This window comes from Ctenopharyngodon idella, chromosome 17 (genome assembly GCF_019924925.1).
Source record: "Ctenopharyngodon idella isolate HZGC_01 chromosome 17, HZGC01, whole genome shotgun sequence".
Classification (NCBI taxonomy): Eukaryota; Metazoa; Chordata; class Actinopteri; order Cypriniformes; family Xenocyprididae; genus Ctenopharyngodon; species Ctenopharyngodon idella.
The window spans coordinates 14,792,763-14,815,680 of record NC_067236.1 but is presented as its reverse complement, the minus strand read 5'-3'; the positions used below and the strand labels follow the sequence as shown (position 1 = coordinate 14,815,680).

The 22,918-nt window shown below is 38.7% G+C and overlaps 1 long non-coding RNA gene across 3 annotated transcripts in view; it reads left to right on the top strand.

Moving 5' to 3' along the window:
• LOC127498354 (uncharacterized) overlaps positions 1 to 22,462 on the top strand; it is a 34,652-nt gene extending 12,190 nt beyond the window's left edge. For all 3 annotated transcript variants that reach the window (XR_007925859.1, XR_007925857.1, XR_007925858.1), the window contains exons 3-4: positions 21,451 to 21,538; positions 22,327 to 22,462. This is a non-coding gene — a long non-coding RNA (uncharacterized LOC127498354). The remainder of the gene's footprint in view (positions 1 to 21,450; positions 21,539 to 22,326) is intronic.
• Positions 22,463 to 22,918: the final 456 nt, after the last annotated feature.

Genomic DNA, 22,918 nt, shown 5'->3' with positions numbered 1-22,918 from the left:
TTGGCACCAACAATCATTTTAGGACTGTTTTTGATTTTGTCTTAGTGACTTAGGAGTCCTCTTGACTACTCCTAGCATTTCACAGATTTAGGAGCTAGTTTTAGCGCTAAATGCTTTGTGAAATACTCTTAGAGCAAAAATTTAGGAGTCAGTGTCAGTCAGTAAAATTAGGACTGACACGCCCATTATTTTTAAGAGTTTCTCCTAAATTGACAAGTTAGGAGCTACTTTTAGCCTTAAGATGTTTTGTGAATACGGCCCCAGGTTTTCACAACTATATGTGAGAAATGTCCTTGTTAAATGATGATAATTAATATATAAAATGTTGGAAAATTTGGGTACATTTTGCACTTTCTTGTCAACTAATATTTTTGTCATCTTGAGTTTTTAATGTAAATTTGACTAAAATCTATCAATATGACATATATTCACTAAATTTAAATATTCTCATCAAAATAAAAAAAAAGAACCGTGTAGAAATTAAATGAATACTGAGAACTGTTTTAAGTTCCTTGAAAGACTTTTTATAGTTCATGTGATGCCAGAAGAGGAAGTTCTATGTTTTTCCCCCAGAAAAACTTCTATATATTGAAGTCTCGAAGAATCCTGGAGTGCTTCCCTTATCAACTATTAATAGATAATACTCAACACACTGATCAGAAGAACACATAATGTGACATGAAGGACTTTTTAAATCTCCAAATAACAATATAGTCAACTCAAGTATGTTAAAAATGATATTACTACTGATATGAAGAACCATTAAATTATTTTTGAAAGGGTTAGAATTACTGTATAAAACTGACTTTAATCAGTGCTTAAGGTGTTGCTATGCAGTAGAAGGTGGTTGTTAAGATGTTTTTTTGGTGGGGGCTAAGTGATTGCTTACTTGTCAAAGTCAAAAGAGCCCACCCCTAGTTTCTGTCGTGTTCTAGTCTCTAGATAGGATATAAGGCTAATTGAAATTTTCAACTCAACTTTGCCCAACAAGTCACACAGTTTGAGATATAATTCAGCACAGATGATATGTGATGAGTTCTATAGTAAAGCAGGGCTGGGCAACTGTGGCCGTCGAGGTCCACTGTTTTGTTTGAATAGGGTTAGAGAGTGTTAGGTTTTTTATCACTCATACTATACATGGTATCTAACAAAAATGTTTACTTTTGAAAATCACTAACAGAACAGGTCCTTTACAGGTCTTTACACATTTTGTCTATAAGATGTTCAGTACATCGCACTTTTAAAATCGCTGAAATACAGCATGTAAATTAAAATAACTTGTGTATAAATTAAAATTTAAAAATAGCAAAATCATTCATTTAATATTCACAATAGGCTTGCTTTCTGCTGTTCCAAATAAACACATCTTCAAGGGCACATAATACTTAGGGTTATTATACTAGTTGCCTTGAAATCAAAATTGACTTTTTTTTTCTTTTTTCTTGTTTTTTTACAGAACATTGCAGTGCTTATTATAAATTATTTATCTGTGCACATAATTTTTTTTTTTAAATTCATATACCCTCGTAATATTTAATCCAAAAATTTAACCTCCCCTCCCCTTCGAAACAGCATCTGTTCTCTTCATGACATTTGTTTCGACTAAATATCCTCCACAACTGACTGCAAACTGGCATTCAGATCTGCGTCCATTTAGTTGGCGACGCCCAAATTCCCATGATCCAATCAATTCCTAAAGGACGAAAATCAAATTCCTCTCTACATTTTTCTCATTCCAGAAGCTGTTACACTTGGATATACGTCACAATAAGGAAGAATTATTGCAACTTCGGTTTCATGCCGACTTTAAATGGTAAACTAGCTTCTTGGTTTTTGATAATATAGTACAGCCATGAGAGGATAGAGGGCAAGATGGTTTTGATGTTTTTGACATCAGGATCAGAATAGCAGTCCTGGTAGGGTTCAGGATCAGCTGACAGTGCTCAGGTCTCTTCCTCCAGCTTCAGATGAAAGGCGAGTAAGTACGAACAGATCTGATGTCAGTAAATATTAGCTTTACACCTGCCGCTACATTTGTATGTATATATGTTTCCTTGATTCCTTGACAAGCTGATTGCATATTCAGGGGCAGATGTTGCTGGAGTTGTAGCGCAGGAGAGCGAGGGAGAGCGGTAGAAAGGAGGGGAGGGGGGCTCCTGTCAGAGGAGAAGGTAATTGGCCCCCAGGCGATGGCGGGTACAAAGAGAGAGTGCGAGAGAGGCAATAGCTCTCGTCCTCCGCTCCCCCTCACCGTCTCTCATCTCTGGTTCTCGGCAGATCTGATAAAGATAAACGTGTGGCAAACGTGTCATTTGATGAAGGAGGCTCTGGGCAAACACAGGCGACATGATGAGCCTGTGATCTGCCTGCATGAGTGTCAGCAGGGGACGGGCCAGAGATCTCAATCCAGAGTCCCGCTCTCACTCTTTCTGATTCTCTGACTCTCTCGTCTGTACAAATGTTAGCGGTGTTGTACATTAAAATCAGGCACATTTCCATTTATTTCATAGCACATGGATTTATTTTTTACTAAATTCCCTGATCCAGACTCAATTATGCCACATATTCTTAAAAAAAAAAAAGCATTCATCAAGAACTGTCTAAATATAGATTAAGAACAATCATAAGCATAATATATATGAAAAATGTGATTTATATTATATTATATTATACACTATACTTATGTCTCCTACGCTGTTGACATAGTGAACGCAGTGCAGCTCTTCCATGTTTACGCGAACGCCGGCTCAGTATTGGCCGACGCTGTACATGAGAGAACCATGATGTATGCGTGTGATGCTGATGCAGGAGCTGGCCAATAATAAGCCGGCATTCGGACGTACAACACGGAAGCGCTGCACTGTGCTTACTATGTCACTATTGAGGAGACTGACAGGGAAGAGAATAAATTGTTGGATAAAGTCGTTGTTTTTGCACACAAAAAAGTATTCTCGTTGCTTCATAACATTAAGGTTGAACCACTGTAGTCACATGGACTTGATTTTAAAACGATGTCTTTACTACCTTTCTGGACCTCAATGATGTTGCTGCCTATGTGTGGTTCAGAAACCCTTGGATTTCATTAAAAATATCTTAGTTTGTGTTCCGAAGATGAACGAAGGTCTTACGGGTGTGGAACGACATGAGGGTGAGTAATTATTGACAGAAATTTCATTTTTGGGTGAACTAACCCTTTAAGATCTGACTCCATTCATACAACAACTAATTGACAGAAGTCCCCACCCTACATTTTTTCTTTTCGATAACTCGGATGTACGTCAAAATACAGAAGAAAAGATCTGTTGTTGCTTCTGTTACATCATGACTTTAAGGAGATATTTGTTTTATTTTCAGTTTTGGTACTGTATTGGGAACCACTGATCCAAAGCATACTAAAGCATTTACATAGAACAGGAAACAGGAAGCACCAGTGGAGGAAGTAGGAATCATGAGCACATTTTTGGACTACCTCTATGAAATGAATTGTGTGCTCATATATTTGAGAGAAAGAGAGCAAGGAGCTTTGTCAATGGAGTGTGTTTTTCTCTCAGTGTGTGTGTGTGTGCGCGCACTCACGTCACCCAGCTTTGAAAGCCAAGCCCCCTGGGCAAGGGCTGTGAAGAGCTCGAATGAGACATGCACAATCAGTTCCACTCTTTAAACCTCTCTCAGAAGCATATCTACTGCCACAGTGCTGTCTTCATGGGCCTCTCTATCAGTTAGTGGGCTGTGATCTGGCACCCAGCTCTGGCATATTCTTCCTGGTCTCAATGAGGTGCAGATGGAGACTCTTTTGCCTTAGTATCTCTTCTTATTATTTTTTTAATGGTATCATTACTCAGTTCACACTATTATATCTTAATTTCTACTGACAAATTGTTTCTTTTTGGAGGAAATATCTTTGATTTTCATCTTTCTTGGGGATTGTTCACTACGTCTAATTTGTCCTCTTTCTCCTTTCTATCTCCAGTTTCTTATATGCTGCATTCCATCCAACTTAGAAAGTCTGAATTTCTATAGTACTTGAAAAAGTACAATAGCCACTTGACTCTTGTCAAAGTTTCTACATTACATGTTAGCATACATGTGCAGGTGTGTAAAACACAGGAAAAATAAAACTTCTGATTAAAGGATTAGTTCACTTCAGAATTAAAATTTCCTGATAATTTACTCACCCCCATGTCATCCTAGATGTTTATGTCTTTCTTTCTTCAGTCGAAAAGAAATTAAGGTTTTTGAGGAAAACATTCCAGGATTTTTCTCCCTATAGTGGACTTCAGTGGCTACCAGCGGGTTGAAGATCAAAAATGCAGCTTCAAAGGGCTCTACACGATCCCAAATGAGGAATAAGGGTCTTGTCTAATGAAACAATCTGTAATTTTTTATATATATATACTTTTTAACCACAAATGCTCATCTTGCACCAGCTCTGCGATGCGCCACGCATTATGTAATCACGTAATGACAAAGGCCCTTATTCCTCGTCAGGGATTGTGTAGAACCCTTTGAAGCTGCATTTAAACCGGAATTTTTGATCTTCAACACATTGGTAGCCATTGAAGTCCACTATAGGGAGAAAAATCCTGGAATGTTTTCCTCAAAAACCTTAATTTCTTTTTGACTAAAGAAAGAAAGACATAAACATCTTGGATGACATGGGGGTGAGTAAATTATCAGGGAATTTTAATTCTGAAGTGAACTAATCTTTTAAACAGCCCCAGTACATAACTAATAAAGTTTTCACTTTTGAATCCACTTTTTACATCTTATTCTTTTTACATCTTATTCAGTGACAGAAAAATAATCTTTTTTACAATATATAAAGAAATATGTTTGTGTACATTTTCTGTTGATTATTACAAGAATAATTCATCAAATAAGGAAAAAACATTATAACTAGGTATATGTCCAGATGCACGGTGAAGACAAGCACACTTTTAGCTTTTTAAAGAGCTGAATAAGGTGCCTGGTGTCCCAGTGAAGTTTCGCAGGTTGCAGTGTTTTTTTGCACCCAATCTAGCACTAAGAATCAAGTGCTAATAAATGACTCTATTGACGGGCTATGTATTGTAAGATAATTTGTTCATCAACATATCACATGACCAATGCCGCCGTTATGCAGAAACACACGCAGGTCCGTTAGGCTGCTGACATGCGTTTAGGGGTGGGATATGGGAGGAGGGAAGGGTGGTGCCTTTGCAGGGTGCCTCTCCGGGGGTCACCATGTTTGACTCTTCCCACAATCCCCTTAGAACAAAGGCGTCATTGACAGGAGGAATGTGCCAGGCCACCAGCTAACATGCTAACACCCTCCTCGAGCTCCCTCCCCCTTAACACGCGGGGTCTAACCAAGTGATTAGTTGGGGATTAAAATATTTGCTGTGCAAATACCTGCCGTGGCTGTCCGAATCAACGCCACAGTGTAGTTCAAAGACACTTGTTGAACTCAAGCGAGACCTCTAAACTCATGCCTCAGACCCACCAAGACAGCTTCTCAACGAACCTCTAGATGTCTACTAATGACTGGACCCTAGTCACCTTTGCAAGACACAAACAATAGGCCTTCAAGAAGAAAAATGTTCACCCAAAAATAAAAATTCTGTCATCTTTTACTGACCCTCATGAGTGTTCCAAGCCTTTATGCATTTATTTCCTCAGTGAATCACAAAAGAAGATATTTGTAAAGTTGTTTGTAACCAAACAGTTTTGGTAACCAATTGATTTCCAATGTATGGACAAAAATCACTGAGACGTTTCTCAGGATAACTTCTTTTATGTTCCACAGAAGAAAGTCATGCAGCCAACACTGTTTACATGTGTACTTGACCTACAGGGGGTTTTGGGGTGTAGATGACCTACAGTCCAATCTCACTGTCAAAGTATACTGTTCATGATACAAAATGTAATGAAATTTGTGAAAGATTTTAAGGATTAAATACATGACACAGTCTTTCGAAGCATGTGCAGAGGCTTGTATGCTAATTGTAACTTGTATGCATGCTGAATGAAGGTGCAAATTTTGTAGGCAAAAAAAGGTCCACTGTCAATTGTCAATGTACACTCTAAAAAATACTGCGTTAAAAATAACCCAAGTTGGGTTGAAAATGGAAAAACCCCGGTGACTGGGTTGTTTTAACCCAGCAGTTGGGTTAAATGTTTGCCCAACGTGCTGGGCAGTTTTATTTAACCAAACTATTGTTTAAAAGTTACTATATGGCTGGCTTAAAATGAACCCAAAATAGGTTGATAATTAAAAATCAGACACATAATTACTAGAGGCAACAGTAATAATCAAAAGGTGAACATTTATTAATAAGCAGTTTAATAAATGTTTGTTTAATTATTATTCATTAAACGTATAAATGTTAATTTCCAACATACTGTGGGTTAATTTGAAGCAAGCAATACAGTAATTTTTAAACAATAGTTGAGTTAAATAAAACTACCCTGCAAGTTTGGCAAACAATTAACCCAACCGCTGGGTTAAAACAACCCAATTGCTGGGTTTGTCCATTTTCAACCCAACTTTTTAGAGTGTAGTGATGCACGCAATGCTGCTTACATCTCTTTCAATTTAAGCAGCTTTCTGTTGTTCAACACAGCAAATTCACCATCTGTGAATGTGCAAGACTTGCGATTCATTAAGGCCGTGACACCAAGCTGACGGTCCGGTGTGTGCCAATGTCGGGTTGTCGTCGAGTGTCTGTCGACCCTAGTTTTAGCTCTGTTTTCCGCACTAGTCGGACAACCATTGGTCACATTTCGGCCGATTGAGTATGTTGAATTGGCATTGATGAGAGAGATCACTGTGATTGGCTCTTCAGCTTAGCAAAGAAAAACGATGTAAGGAAGCGACAAAGAGGGCACACACAGAATGTTAAAAATAAGATGGATTAATGTGACTGGATTTAAAAATGTAACCCCACCTTCAGTCTGACTTAAGTTAGTCTTATTAGTCCAAATTTTTCAGGTGCATTTAAAAGTGTGTATGGCTTTAGTGTGAATGAATCAAACTTTTAAAGTTCATGTAATGCAATTATAGTGTCAGTATAATTTTAAGGAAATAATTTTTAAGGCGAAATATCTTTTATTTAAAACAATATTGTAATCAACATGTCTCATTTTTGTTCTTTGTTTGTTATTACGACCAGCTGTTATTAAACAAAGAACTTTAATAAAACTAATTTCTTGCACACACTAGCTGCCAAATGCATTATGACTCCATGGGTTGAAACAATGCTGACTGTATACACACACAAACCCCAAACCATCAGTCCGACCACAACCTGTGCCTACAACAATGTGACCTGTACTTGTTTTTTTGCCATCTTATGCAGTTCCTTTATTAAGGAGCCCTAACCCCTACGACTCCAACCTTTAGTATTATATTTAGCCTCCAGCAGTCATTTGGCACCAGTTTCTCTTGATTTTCGGCTGCCTCCCTCCACACACCTTTCATCACGCTGCATTTACTTATGTGCGGCTGGTTGTTGAAGCAAAGATTTAATTACTTTCTGTTAAATTAATTTGAGAAGGAAAATAAACAGGCTGGTGGTAGGTCTGAGGAACAAAAGGCAGGGAGATGCTGGGAGCGAGAGCGGAGAGTGAGCGTTGCTGAATGAGGCGAGGCACGCGGGGGAAAGGAAAAAAGCCGACAGGTTTCAATTAAACAGACCCCTAGCAGCTCAGACCAATGCTACCTGCAGCCCTTCAGAAACTTATTGATGCAGTCCATATATAAACATCAATCACTGTCAGGCCGTCTTGTGTTCGTTCATTCACACCACTGTGACTGCATGTACATTTATTAAGATGTAAGGTCCACTTTTTAATCTTTAAGACTGCAGTAACTTAAAGTGATAGTTAACCTAAAAAGAAATAACATTCTGTCATTATTTACTCACCCTCATGTCTTTCTAAACCCGTATGACTTTCATTCTTTCGTGAAACACAAAATAAGAATGGTCACTCTTTTCCATGTTATATAATCAATAGGGTCTGCAGCTTTCAAAATTCAAAATTCAAAAGGAAACAAGCACCTTAAACATATCGTAACAGTATACAACTCATGCACTATATTCCACATCTTTTGAAGTCAGCAATAGCTTTGTTTGATAAATAGGCCCTTATTGAAAAAAAAAAAAAAAAAATCATTGAATCAGTTTAATTCCCAAGACTGGTTTAAATGGTTTAGGATAGATTTTATTAAAGTGTAAACATATTGGCAGTGCAGTAATGACTCAAATTAATGCTGTACAGAAGACGGGATGTTTTGCCCAATCAGATGCAAGAGCCGTTTCAGTGCCACCTGGATGTGCGAATGAAATATTGAAGCCATAAACCTATTAGTAACCACAAATAGAAAAGAATTTTGTTAAACAAAACAACAAAAAATGAGCTGTCTTTTCCTTTCCTGATTTTTCTTTCTAAATAGAAAATTAAATGGTCAAAAAGGTACACAGACCTTTTATTTGGGGTCATCTTTTTATTAGGATTTTTTGCTCCTGGAATATGAATAGTAATATTGTATGTAATTGTATTTAATATTTCATCCATGGTGACACAACACAACTTATTTCAGTGTTGACATAATGTTAAAAAATTTTAGATTTCGTTTAGATTAGATTTTTGATGACAAAATAGTGTTATTGAGTCACAATAAACATAGAAGTTGCTTTTGCAAGGAGATTCTTCCTGTAGACGTAAGAGGAACTTGTTACAACCCTTGAAACGTATGGTTAAATTAAGGAAGTCAACATATAAGATGCTCTGAATTTCTTATAAGATGCTCTGAACTTCTTATATATATATATATATATATATATAAGAAATTCAGAGCATCTTATATGTTAACTTCATATATTACACAGTATACTGTGTAATGTATGAATACTCACTATGTTAGCTGTGAACACACATAAATGTGTTAATTTTCCTCTTTTGATCACACATTGCATTTTGGAGTGCATAGACAAACTTGTCCTTCACAGTGAATTGACAATATTTGCGAACTCTTTTCACAAAGTTTTCTATCAGGTCTTTCCTAATTTGTCTTTGGCATTAGCAGGGCTGTGAGGTTACTGAGGTGAGTCAGCACTATGTACAGGGCCTGTTTTTAATGCCTTATTTTGGACTCACTCCAGGGCTTTTAAGAATACCACTCCCCTCCACATCTCACATCCATCACTGCTGTGGCCACACACACGTGTGTCGTACTTCATATTTAGAGCATTTTCAGAACTGCTGGAGAGAGGTGGCGCCTATGTCAACTTGATTATTTTCCAGTGACTTTGCTGCCGCCTTACATACTGTACAAAAAAAGAAAATATATGTATTCCTCACATGCAGCTTTTAATAAGCCTAGAGTCATACAAACACATGCGCACACACATATAGTGTGTGTAAATATATGTATTCCAATGAAAATTTTGCTAACTTGATAAAGACCATTCAGGTTGGTTTCAAATTATCAATATTCTAATACTAAATAGGAGGCATTATAAATATAACACTAACTTCATTCATTTATATTAAATGAATGTGTATATCTGAAACAGATACAAATAGAAATGTTTGTCATTCTGTTTTATATTCCTGCCAGAGGAAATCCTTAAAAAATATTCCAGAGCAAAACGACAGACATGTTTTTTTTAAACTACGTATAAAATAAACATCTTTAAAAAGAGTTTAACTGTCACATGACTCGAACAGCTTCCGGGTGGTCACAGTTGTGTCTCTCAGCTATGTCTGCCCACCCACAGAACGTAGGTGTTGGTAAATGAGTGGAAAATTTGGATGGGGAAAGAGTGTGTGTGATTCTCTGTAGCCCTCAGCAAACTAAACCCATTATGCTACCTCCATAAGATCTGTGTGATGTCAATGTAGTGGAGGTGGGTTGCCAACAAATTATCCTTTTCACATGCATCATGTTGGTTTGAGAATTTCAACTCTCTCCAATGTAAACACTCACGTGTACTGAGGCACAAGCACACAAGATGATATCCATCTACTAGTGCACACATCTACTCATGTGTGCGTACATATACCACTAAACATCTCCAGACCTAGCCAACAGGTATATGGTCACCAAAGTCACCAACATACTTTTTTTTTCTCTTAAACTGAATCACTCAGGGGTAGCGAAGCATAGCCTGTAATCTATAAGTGGGATGTGTTTAAAAGGACCCCATGAGCTCTCTTAATCACTTTATCAAGTTGTAAGATCAATAAAGCTTAGCGTCTAGGCCGTTTTATTATAGATGGGCAAAACTGAGGCAGTGTACTCCGCAAACATTCTTCCTGGCACTTGTGCATTTTTTGCATTAAAATTAAGTAGGATTAAGTGTGTGTTGCTTTATGGAAGTTCAGCATGGATCCCTCAGGCTTTGGGTCATGTGACGATTGCTAAATGGGCCCTGTGACCAGCTGCAGGCAATTTAATACCACACGCACATATGCATTTACTTATTTTAAATGACAAAATATGTAACATTAATGATGCCTTAAATTAAAACATTATCATTTATTGTTTAACTTTTAAATATTAATAGTATGTTATTGAAATATGTTTAAAAAAAAAACATTGTAGTATGCTGTTAAATCAGCAGTGGAAAATATCTTGACACATTTTTTTTCTTTATAAGAACTAAATCTATTTTTTTAACCTTTTGCAAAATGTTTTTTTTTTTTTCTTGTTTTCAACATAAATTTTCCACAATTTTGTTAGATGTACATTTTAAATAAGAAAAAAATTGGTAAACTGTAACATTTCTAATCAAAGCATATGTTCAGTATACTTTATATTCACTCTAACCCCCACTTAAATTGTAATAGTGTTTAGTTTAGTTAGTGTCTTTATTTCAATGCACACCAATTTTAACATCGCAAGAATGCTTTTTTTCCAACCAAAATTTGATAACACACCACTGAAATCCCTTGTTTCAACTGAAGTGTGCTCAATTATTCCCACTTTAATTAAGTCAAGTTCCGGAACACTAGAAATCAATTCAGTTTCTGTTGATTTGTGTTCTTTTGTAAAATGTTTTCTGTTTCAGTGTTTTTCTATGATCTGTAAGCCCTGTTAAGAAATTGAAAATTTTCTGGTGTGTGTTAAAGAGACAAAAAGAGGGAGATAGAGGGCAAGAGATATACAAACTCAGAGAATGTGATGTCTGTAACTGTGGGTGGCATGAGGAGCAGGCTACCTAATCTGCTGTGCCTCACTACACCCTAAACAAGGATTAGACACCATGGCCAGGCCTCATGACTGCCCTGCTGCCGTAGCACACACACAGACCGCATTTGTGTTTGCGTCAACTTCTAATCCATATTAAATAAGTTTACACAGCCTTAACAAGGCTTTTGGTCAACTCAATGGCATGACAGCCCTCACTTCTCCAAGTAGGCAGTATACATGATGCTGAAGTAATTCCTAATTACATAAATAATTGTTATCTAGAAAGTTCATTCACTCACTCACTCACTCAGTGTAATATTGATATTTTAGTACGTTTTTATGGAAACAGCCCTTAACATCACAAAACATCAGAATGTAAATGTGTATAGCCAACACCTCATCAAACTATTTGATGGATGGATGGATGGATGGATGGATGGATGGATGGATGGATGGATGGATGGATGGATGGACGGACGGATGGATGGATGGATGGACGGATGGATGGATGGACGGACGGATGGATGGACGGATGGAAGGAGCTATAGTTTTGAGAAGGTTTGGGTTTCTTTTAGAATAATTATTAATAGAAAGTTGAAACGTTTGGATTTTGTCAGTAGACTGTTTTCAGTGATGCAGACCAAAGCCTTTTTTCTGCACATTTGATGCTTTACCAAGAAAAAAAAAATGTTGCATGTGCCCATCAAAAGAGCATCTAGGTCGAAGATTTGTGTTTTCTGTGAAAATTACTTGTCTTGAGTCATCAGCTCAAGTCCAAGTAATAAGTAATTGCAACAAAATCAAAGTGAAGTCTCAAGTATTCTAATATTTACCAAGTCAAGTCATCAAGACTTCAAAACTGTGATTTGAGTCTCACCCGGGTCCACATATGAGATAGATGCATATACAGATAGATTTTCTCAAGGGGAAAATTAGTTAAACTAATGCATTACTTTTTCCATCCTAGTTAGTAAAGTGTAATGGAAGAATTAATTGCTTTTGCTGCAAGTATCCAAACCATGTGAAGAGGTGCATTCCTGATAGAAAATATAAGTTCCAGAGCAAGTGTGTCTCCTGGAAGAGTGAAATCCTCCCCATGAGAGCTATTTGTCAGGGTGCCTGCCTACTCTCTTTGCCATCGCTGTTCGGTGTAAATATTCATGAGGATTTGAGCAGTATAAATAGCAGAGGTGTCCACACTGCCACAACGCTCTCTATCTATGCAGAGAAAAAAAGACAGCTTAATGGGCTTATTATGAGGCACATTACATCACCAATGCCCAATTAAAAATCTCCATAAGAGGAGAGGAGGCAGCTTATGCTGGTAAACTTTGAACAGTGTGCTTTAAAAGTTGAAAGTAAAGGCAACTTGTGACACTGAATTTGGGAACATGCTCAAAGGAGTGATGTTATTAGAAGCCCTTGAGACTACAAATAAGGGCAACCAAGGTCACTTTTTTGAATCTAGACGGAATAGTATTGTATTGTAGGTGCAGACATCTGCGTATCATTCAAAAATGTATGTTTGGTTTTGTTGCTTAGGTAATCCAAATGTGCTGAACAATTTTTATCTGGTCAGAGATTGATGGGTAGTTTGAAAAAGTCTGTGCACCACTTTAGAGGACTCTGAACAAAGATGCAGACATTAAACAAAAAGTCAAACGTTCTTGATGTCTTTTAATATAAGATTTATAGTTTGTTCTATAAACACCTACTGAAATATCTCTTAAGATATTTTAGTACTCCAATGATGTTACAATCAACATTTAAAATGGTAAAGTTCTGGATGTGTGGAGAATAACTGAAACAGGTCAGATTTTCGAGATAAAGAAGGTGGGGCCATGCAGTGTGGGGTATATGTAAAGTTAGGTTAATAGGTTTTGTAGGGGAGCTCGACGATCACCTAGAATGTGCAACACATTTCTGAGAACATGTCATGGATGCCTGCAACTTGTGTTATAAACAAATACAGCTGCAATGGCAGGTGGGCAGGTGTGAAAGAGATGGGAGCGAAGATGTAGAACAGCAGTCTCATGATGAGTCCAACTCTGATAGCGAATTGGGGATTGGGCTCAGTCAGGACCTAGAAGACGACTGGAAAGAAGAAGAAAGGGGTGAGAGAAAAGGGATGCAGAGAAATACTAGAGGACAAAAGTCAGCAGGCAATAGCAGCAGGCAGCCCCTAAGGACTGGAAGCACCCTAGTCTCCAAGGCCTCCCCTCACTGGGTGCTGGTCCAGATGCAGATGTGGAAAAGGGAGAGACAATCAGGCCGGGCAGCACGATGGGCATGAAGGGAGGGAAATGGGTAGAGAGAAAGAGAGGGGGAACAAGTACCATCCCCGCCGCTTTTTATCGCAGCCATTGATCGTGGCATGTGTGCATTGATCCAAGTCGACCATCTGCTAGAGTTAGATAAGCATGTGAGGGTCTGGGCATTGTACTGTCACTCAGAGAGAGAAAGAGAGAGGGAGAAAGTGAGAGATGGGGGAAAGAGAGGGAGAGAGACGGCGAGAGATTAAGCGGAGAAATAGTGAGACAGTGCGAAAGACAGCGAGAGAGAATGTTAGAGACAGAGGAATAAAGAGATAGGGTAGAGTCAGTGAGAGAGGAGAGAAGTGATGATGATGGGGAGGGAGGGAGGGAGGGAGGGATGGATGGATGGGGGTTTGCTTCTGCTGCAGGGAATTACGGAGGCAGGATTAGCCTCTTCACTCCCAGGAAACTGAATTTTAAACGGCTGTCTCCTGGCTCTTTCCTTTTCTCTGTCTCTTTCACTCTCTCCCATGCTAACCCTACCCTCACAGTGCCTCTTTCTCTCTCAACTGTACCTCATCAGAGTTTGGATAGCCTATGTTCCAAGCGATGGAGTCACTACTAGGCAGTAACATCATATTTACCCTGAAGGTCTACAAGTCATCCAAGTTCCCCCCAGACTCTTTGTCTGTCTCCTGGTCTCAAATCACCCATATTCTTTTTCTTTGCCTGTTAAAAAAGTGTTCTCTGGCCTACCCTTGTCTTCCAACCTTTTCCAATCACTGCCTACCACATAGAGAGCCACAGAAATGCAAGCATTCACTTTTTATATATATATTAGATAAACATTAAGATGGAAACACCCACCACCCCCTGCGAACAGTATTAACCTTCTCTTTGTTGACTTTCAGAAAAAAAATTGCCTAGAAGGAGGTCTTCCAAATCTGAAGATTCCAATACTACTGATCATGACAGTGACTGTTGTAATGTCCTCTATAATTGTAATGGAGATAAAGACTTAGATTCCTCCAAAGATGATGTGATTTTATTTATTTTTTTTGATAATTTGGGGAGTTTCTTGGTTCCTGAAGAAGGCCTCCTCTTTGCCCTTGTTCTTGAGTCTTATTTGGGAGAAGAATACTAAGGTTTTGAGGGAGTCTTGCGGCATACCCTGTTGCCAAGGAGCCCACAAAAGAGCAACAACAGCTTTCCGAGGGACACAAGGTATTCTGCCACCCACACCTCTTTTAGCCTTCTCCGCCCTCTGTCCTTCCATCCCGCACTTCATTCTCTCTGTTGTGGCAACTTTTTACTTCACTTCATTTTCCTCTATAGAATGTGCACATTGGGGTCTGACTCCCAGTTAGGACTGTGCCATTGTTGAGGTGTGTGGGGGGGGGAGGTTCCATTGGGTATGGGGGGATTAGCGAGGCCGGTTGGATCATCTTACAGCCGCCAGCCCCCCTCCCGACCAGACCCACGGACAATGGGGATTAAACTTCTCTTATTCTTCCCCCCAAATCGACGGGATGACAAAGACGGTATTCCTCTGGGCCTTTTAACACCGGGCTGCACAGCTGAAGTTACGGTCGGGGGTGGCTAGGGACTGCAAGAGGGGGTGTGGGGGCGCCTTGAAGAAAATTAATCCTATGGAATTTTCTCCCTCACCTCTCCTTCTCCTGCTCATTGCAAATGGAGCTTTGTGGCCCCTCTCTGCTATCTTGCCCCACCAATCACAATGAACGAACACACGTAAGTTGGTGAAAGGGGCACAAGAAGGATAACACTGACGCCTTGCTCCGTATTTAACACCCTAAAAGAGAAACCAGCAGACGCCAGCCAGGAACGCTTTGAGTAAAGACCGATAAAGATCTACGTGAACTGGTGTGGCAGCACAGGCCGACGTGTCAATAAGCTCGTTTGGCAGTTGACAGTGATAGCTTTAATTAAGTTTCTTATACACCGGTCTCCCGCTGGACATCCACTTAGTTTAATCACCATATGTCATTCAGAGGCGGCCTACACACGTAATAGCCTTTTGAGTGCCTCTCGCATCACTTCCACACCATTGCAGCTTGTTCCCACTGTATTTGTGCTGGACTGGAAGTGCAGCGTGTTGTGCAGGTACTAGACATGCATCAATTATATTTTCCTTATCCATGAGGGGAATTTGAACCAACATCCAAAGGAAAGGAAAAGAAAAGACGGCTTTGGTTATACTAATAGTTTGATGTTAGAGCATCATTCAAAATAAGCATCAGATTTTAGTCCACTGGAACCTGCTGCTGCTGTAGCTGGCAGACCAGCATAGCTATACTGTTTACCACCAATAATCTTGTTGATCTGCTTTTTCTTTTTGATGTAACTTTTTGACAGAGTAGTCTCACAATTTAAGAAGCCTAATAGTTGCTGGTATGGCTGGTGAACTGGCATAGCCATACTATTCACCTGCAAAACCGAGCTAGTGTACCTGGTTGCCTAGCATAATCTTTCTTGTCTGACCAAGAAAGTCATGTTAGCTTTGATGCCTGGTGAGGTCATCCTATTTTATGCTGATGACCAGCATTTTTTGCTGGGTAATCTGACCTGTGGGAACTAAATGCCCCGATATATTCATTGCAAAGTTCTTTGTCGTTCTTCACTTAAGGCCTCAATATAGTTCAAGCGAAATCGAAGAACGAACTGATGTGACATATTTTCGAACAAAATCAGGCCAAAACGAAGTTTGTTTGGTGTTCATTTTAGGAGTTCGAAACAGCTTGCCAAAGGAAAAGTTCGCTCCGGCTGGTAAACACCTTCGTACTACCATTGGTCTGTGGCAATTATGTAATAGGTAATTATGTATTTATTGAGAAGAAAGTGGGCAGCACATATTTACATATTCATCTAAACAGCGCTCTCAGCAGAGTTGGTGGCGTTAGAGGTTTGCTAATAGTATCATTGACCACGTATTTCAAACTTTGTTTTACTCCTAAATGAAGAACGAAAAAGAACTTCGCCTTGAGTATATCGGGACTTTTAAGGATAAAAAGAAGTTTGAAATTTGGAGGGGTAGATGCTGTTAGCAAACATCCCAACACTGCCCTCACTGCTGGGAGCGCATTTAGATGAATATATAAATATGTGCATGTACTTTTCCCTCAACAACAAAATAAACAGCGATGGGGGGGAAAAAAACAGCAATTAAGAAAGCATCCTAGCAATGTGTTTGCATGGCCTCTGTGTTTCGGCACTCCAATCAAGTCATGTCACGTTTATTTATTTAGCACTTTATACAATAGATTGCTTTAAAGCAAGCAGCTTTACAGTATTTTACATGTAAACAGTGTAAGGGTCTCTCAATTAGAACTGCAACTTCAATTTCTACTATAAAGCAGCTCTCCAGTGTGTTCACGTTTTTACTCGTGTCTGACCTCAATGGACTTGACTTAAATGAACCAGAGAGGATTTCCACGTCAAAGAAGGTGGAGCGCCAGAGCACACCTACTTATTATGTAATCACCACAGACCAATGGTAGATCTAAGGCATTTACCAGCCGGACTTTTACAGAAAGTTCACTTTGACAAGCTGTTTTGAACTCCCGAAGCATTCTGTCCTAAATTGTTGACATGAGCCTGCTATAGATGAAGATTGTGTGTGTGTTTATGCTCACTCACTTTCCTAATTGGACTGACACACTGCAAGCTAAGAGGTAAATTTATATTTAATTTCTGCTGGCCTCCATCACAAATGAACCCAAGTTATCTTTGGATCCTTTACTACCTTTGCGGCAGACAGACATGAGGCAAGCATACCGTGGTTCTGACCAAAGAAACGGGTATGAACAGAATCCAGGGGAAATCTGGTTCAGACCAAAGTGTGAAACAAAAGTGTTCACCATTTCAACATTTCAGTCTCAGAGGGCCAGTTGGGGGGCCAAACTGATTGACTTTGGGATCTCTTTCCACCATGTTGTTTCCAAGGCCATCGCAGTTGTTCAATGACAATTCATTAACATGCACTGATGAGCTGTAACCACAGTTGTTTCGCTGGGGGTGGTGAATGTCGGCCTTCAACAACTAATGACAACCTTTCACACACAATACAAGCTGAACGATTTGCCTCATAAAAATGCATCTTTTACATATTAGGGCGAGGATATGCAAAATGTTTGCACGTTATCTTGTTCTTTTCACCCTAGCCTCTCTCTCACCCCCTCCCCTCCTATCTCTCAGTTCCTCTCTCTCACTCCCACTCTCAAACATGCATGTTTTCTCCCTCCCTCACTCTTCCTCTCTCCGCAGTAAATAAAAGATTAAATGAGTGTTCTAAAAACACACACTGGTCACCAGAAGATAATTGTTTCAGCTTTGTTTACTGTGCGTGAGTGTTTTCTCTCTCTCTTCTCTCCTCCCCCCCTCTTCTTTTTTTCTTTTTCATTGTGCACCATAATTAAAATTCCTTTATTTTCAAAGAAGTTTTACAAGAAGAAGCTAAATTGCCTTTTTTGTATTTATGTTGCTGTCATTAGCCTACTGTCGTATTTTAGGAAGAATGAGAAAGGAGAAAAAGAGAAAGAAGTGCAGTGAGAGAGACTCCGAATGTCCTTGGAAAAGACAGGAAGATCCACTTCATAGCATGTTTATTCAGTTCATGCTGTCCTTTCACCAATCTCTCCTCTATTGCAACCCATCTCCTTTCCTCTCTCTCTCTCTCTCTCTCTTTTTAGAAAAGATCAGCTCAAAGTCATTTTGTCTCAAGGGTTTGAACCTCTTCTGATGTGCTGAAATTAGAACTGTACTCATTTGTTGCATTGTTGATGATTCTAATTGACGCTATGCATTATGCAGAATTTTTTAGATTGACAAATCTGCACATATAATGAAGGACATGGATGTAATGATTCCCTAATGGATCAGAATGCTTTATGCTTAACCATGCCTATCAGCTTGCAAACACAATAAATATGAATTTCCGGAGTGTGTGAGGATGGTGTCATGGATGTTCCGCAATCACCCTCCCTTTCCGGGCTATTCTATTTTCCCCAAACACTACATTTGGGAAACAGACAGGGAGCTTGTTATTAAAAAGGTGACAATGAGATTTTGAGCTAAAATTTTCCACATGCCTCTTTCGTAACCCATGCACGATCAAGGCCATCTGACACCAGCTGACTGAATTGTCACTGGGGTCCTGAAGCCAACAGACTCATCTTGTGCCACCACTGCAGAAAAGGAAATATAGCAAATTAATATTCAACTATTGACAAGAATAGAATAACAGAAATTCAGTGGCAGTAACACCAGTTCCATAAAACAGTTTTTTTTAATCCCAAACACTGAAATGGTATATGCTAAAAAGGTATGGTGATGATCACAGATTAGAAACATTATTAAAGTCGGCATGAAACGGAAGTTGCAATAGTCTTTTCTTCTCTATTTTAACATATCAGAGTGAAACGGCTTCACAAACAAGAAAAAATGTAGGATGTATGTTGAGAATCGATTGGATTGTGTGATTTGCTTTGATCTCATGTGAGTGACAGGGCTCATGAATTGGGGGAAAATTATGTGCTAAATAAATCATTTATAATAAATACTGCAAAATTACATTAAAAATAAGAATTGTCAGTTTTGATTTCAAGGTGACTTTAAAAAATGTTTTTGATAACACTTTATTTTACAGTCCTTTACCTGTAGTTACTAGTAATTACTGTAAATTATGTATAATTACATGCAACCCAAACCACACCCTAATCCTAACCCTATAGTAAGTAGGTAAATACTGTAGGTAATTAGTATCACAGGTACTTAAATGTATAATTACACTGTAACGGACACCCTAAAAGAAAGTGGGTTACACATTATTTTAAGGTGTCTTTGTTACAGTGTAATTATACATTTAAGTACTGAGGAATATTAAGTAACTACATGTACTTACTATAGGGTTAGGATTAGTTGCATGTAATTATGCATAATTAATAGTTACTACTATAGTAACTACATGTAACATATGTAACAACGACACTGTAAAATAAAGTGTTACCTATGTAACAGTGTTTTTTTTTTTTTTTTTTTTTGTGCACCTGAGCCTTGGCCTAGTGTTTATTGCACATGTTCTGACACACTGAGCTGTAGTGCTTAGATGGGTGATGTGAGTTTGTATTTGCCTTGCAACATTTCCCAAAAAAAAAAGAAAAAAAAGTTGCCTTTTTCAGCTCCTGCTGTATGACATCCACACACACACACACACACACCTCTGTTTCGATCAAGCCTTCCTTCTGCTTTTGCTTAGTCAGGCACTCATAATTGAATCTCAGGTTAAGATTACTTCTAGCAGCCACACTTGACTCGGTCAAAAACAACTATTACAAAGATCCAATGTTTTTTTTACACGGCTCTTCACATTGATTAGGCAATGTGCTGCCATGAGAAATGCACTGGATTCTAAATGACAGTCATTTGCATTAAATAAGGAGCTCGGGGCACTGGGGACTTCGCCTGCCTGAATCATATTGGAACTTGGAAGTAAATCACACAGCGCTATGGGTTTCATTCACTGTGTGTTATAGTCAACACACGTGTGATTCGAACATGTTCTCATCAACTGTTCTGTATCACGTATACTGAAATTGAAAAGAAAACAGCAAGACTTTTTTCCATCTTTTCCATTCATTCTCAGTAGCTTACAATTGGATTCCACTTGACTCATCTAACATTAGCCAGCTAACAAGAGAACTAGTTGGCCATGTTTCATTGTGATAGTAATTACATTTTTAATGTCTCCTGGAAGTCTTTTTTATTGTATTTTAATTAGGGGTGTAACAATTTGTGTCACAATATATCGCAATACAAAAATGCAACAATATGTATTGTGTATAGTTCACCCAAACTGAAAATTACTATGTGAGGAAAATTCAAGTTTACAGAGTTGTAGTGTCAGTACTTCATTAAACTACTATATATAATGTTGAATATAATGTATATCAATGCAATGGGGGAATATTTAAGGGTCTTGATAACGCCACATGTCTTATGTTACCAGTAAAAAGTGGCCTACATTATTTTAAATATATCTAGTCAGTGACAGAGTGCAAGCATATTCATTTTAAATAATTCTGTATTTTCAGCTTCAGAATCATGAATGTTTTTATTTTGGTGTCACTATTGTCCTGTGCATTCGTTTACCAGCACCAAGTCCAAGCCTATTCATTTCCACCCCCAATGTAATACCAAATTTAGCATTTTAATCAACAGCACATTTTTTGTTAATCTTTTACCATATGTCTTGGAGTATCACAATAATATTGTATCATGAGTTCAGTATCGTGATATGTATCGAATCGTGACATGAGGGTATCATTACACCCCTAATTCTAATACGTTCTTTTAGTCTACTATATTTTTTACAACATTACTTACGGAAATGAAGATATTATAAAATAAATGAATTGTAAAATATTTTTTAGGAATTAAAATGAAATGGATGTTTTTTTCGTAACATTGAACAATGTCTTTGATGATGATATGATAGTGAGTCTTGCATATACAGTAAAGTAAGAATGAATTATAACTGCTCACTCTTTCTTAAGACTACGTTCCCTGTATCTGAAAAGATTTAACCAGCATGCATGTTTATGCTGATACAGGTTGATTTGTACTTGTTAGTTTTGATGCTGGTCTAAATGGTGGACCAGCATTGCCATGAATGTTCATTGTTCACACTTCAACACTTACTGTAGCTGGTGAACCTGGCTGCCCAAAGTAGCCTTTCTGGTTAAGTTAGCTAAGAAGCCGGGTGATCACACCAGCATCACATGCTAGGGGACCAGCATCCAAAACACAGCATATGCTGGTGACCAGCTATACGGGTCTTTTCAGCAGGGTTGCAGTTCTAAGAAAAAGCATATAACAAATAGCTGAAATTGAAAATCGGCTGTACCTGACTGGCATTACAAGACAACAGCACAAACGTGATTAAAATAGAGCTTGAACTACAAAAACCATTAATGAATTGTACTATTTTGAATTTTCTCATAGGTTTGATAGTGTGTCCTTTCTCTCCATCATTTAACCTCCCGGTCACAACAGAAGAACAGAGGGTGCTGGGAAAGGAGGGGTGAGTGAGGTAAGAAAGAAAGGAGGCCTCTAAAAAAATAGAAAAAAAATCTTTTTTATTTTCAAATGAAAGGCCAAAAAACGTTTTGCTTGCCTCCTCCTGAAGCGCTGTCAAACTCAATCAGCGGTGAGGACTGGTGATGGCTGTTCATTGGCCAGACTCTAGTTGTGGACAATAGAGTTTGCTGTGAGCCACAGCGCACACACTTACTGCACGGCGCTCACAGCCAATCACGCCTCTCTTAGAACAAGCCTGTCAGAGAACAGTGAACAAAACCCTAAAGACACGTATTTACCGCATAAACAGAAAGGCATAAACATTCACTACTTTCGCTGAAACCATTGTTGGGCATAAAAGAGAAATTCATAAAAGAGAAACTGATACAACTTAGCTAAATAACAACATTACGGCCACCTGCTACAGTGCTGCTTCGCAATTGCGGTTCACAGCAAAATAAAAACTCCACCGTAATCAGAATTATAAACATTACACCTCCATAAAATAAGCACAGAGACACAAATCCACACACAAATGAAAATGGGCCTATAATATGAGTGGGGTAAAATGGCCTTGAGCCTCAAGCCCTTTGCTCAGAACCCAAAAAGGCCTTGAATAGACAAGCCTCAAATCACATTGTCGAACAAATCTGGTATTAAGAAGAGGAAGAGAAGACTTTGCCCCAATTTACCGTCTCTGAAGACTTTAGTTAAGCTAGTTACTCTGGAGCTTAGGTGGAGATGAGGGGGCTATGCTAGTGTGTGTGTGTGTGTGTGTATAAATCCCTCTTCGTGTTTCAGGGACTGGGAGAAGGGGCCACTGGTCGCCAGACGCCCAGAGTCTGACACTCCTTCAACTTGAACCCCCCTCTTGCCAAGTCTGTGTTTACCCGCACCAAACAATAGGCCTGCTATTGGCAATTAAATGGCATTTGGAGATCCCTGGTGCAAGTTAATGGTATTACTGTTGTGATTCTTTCTCTGAATGGTGTGAGGGATTTCTTTCTGCACCAATAAAACACAGCTCACCGTCTTACCAGCATTACATAGCTTACCTAAGGCTTATGATTCACGGCTGCGTGATTACCGTTTGACTGTTTCTTTAAACGGCATAGTCACAGCTATGGCTGCCGGGCCAGTCTTCAGGATTGCCTCATGTAGCCTCATTACCCATTTCATTTGTCTCGCCATTTTGCCTGTTGGTCGCGAGTTGCTGTTAATCTCCAAATTGAAATACATCAAATGCAGTCCTATGTGACGCTGCATTGTTCGCCCACATGCTTGTTTAACTTTCACATTTTGTAACACTGCTGTCTTTTTTTTTCCTTTAAAAAAAATTATAAACTGTAGCTTTGATTTAATACAAATATTTTGCCTTAGATTCCCCTAGTTT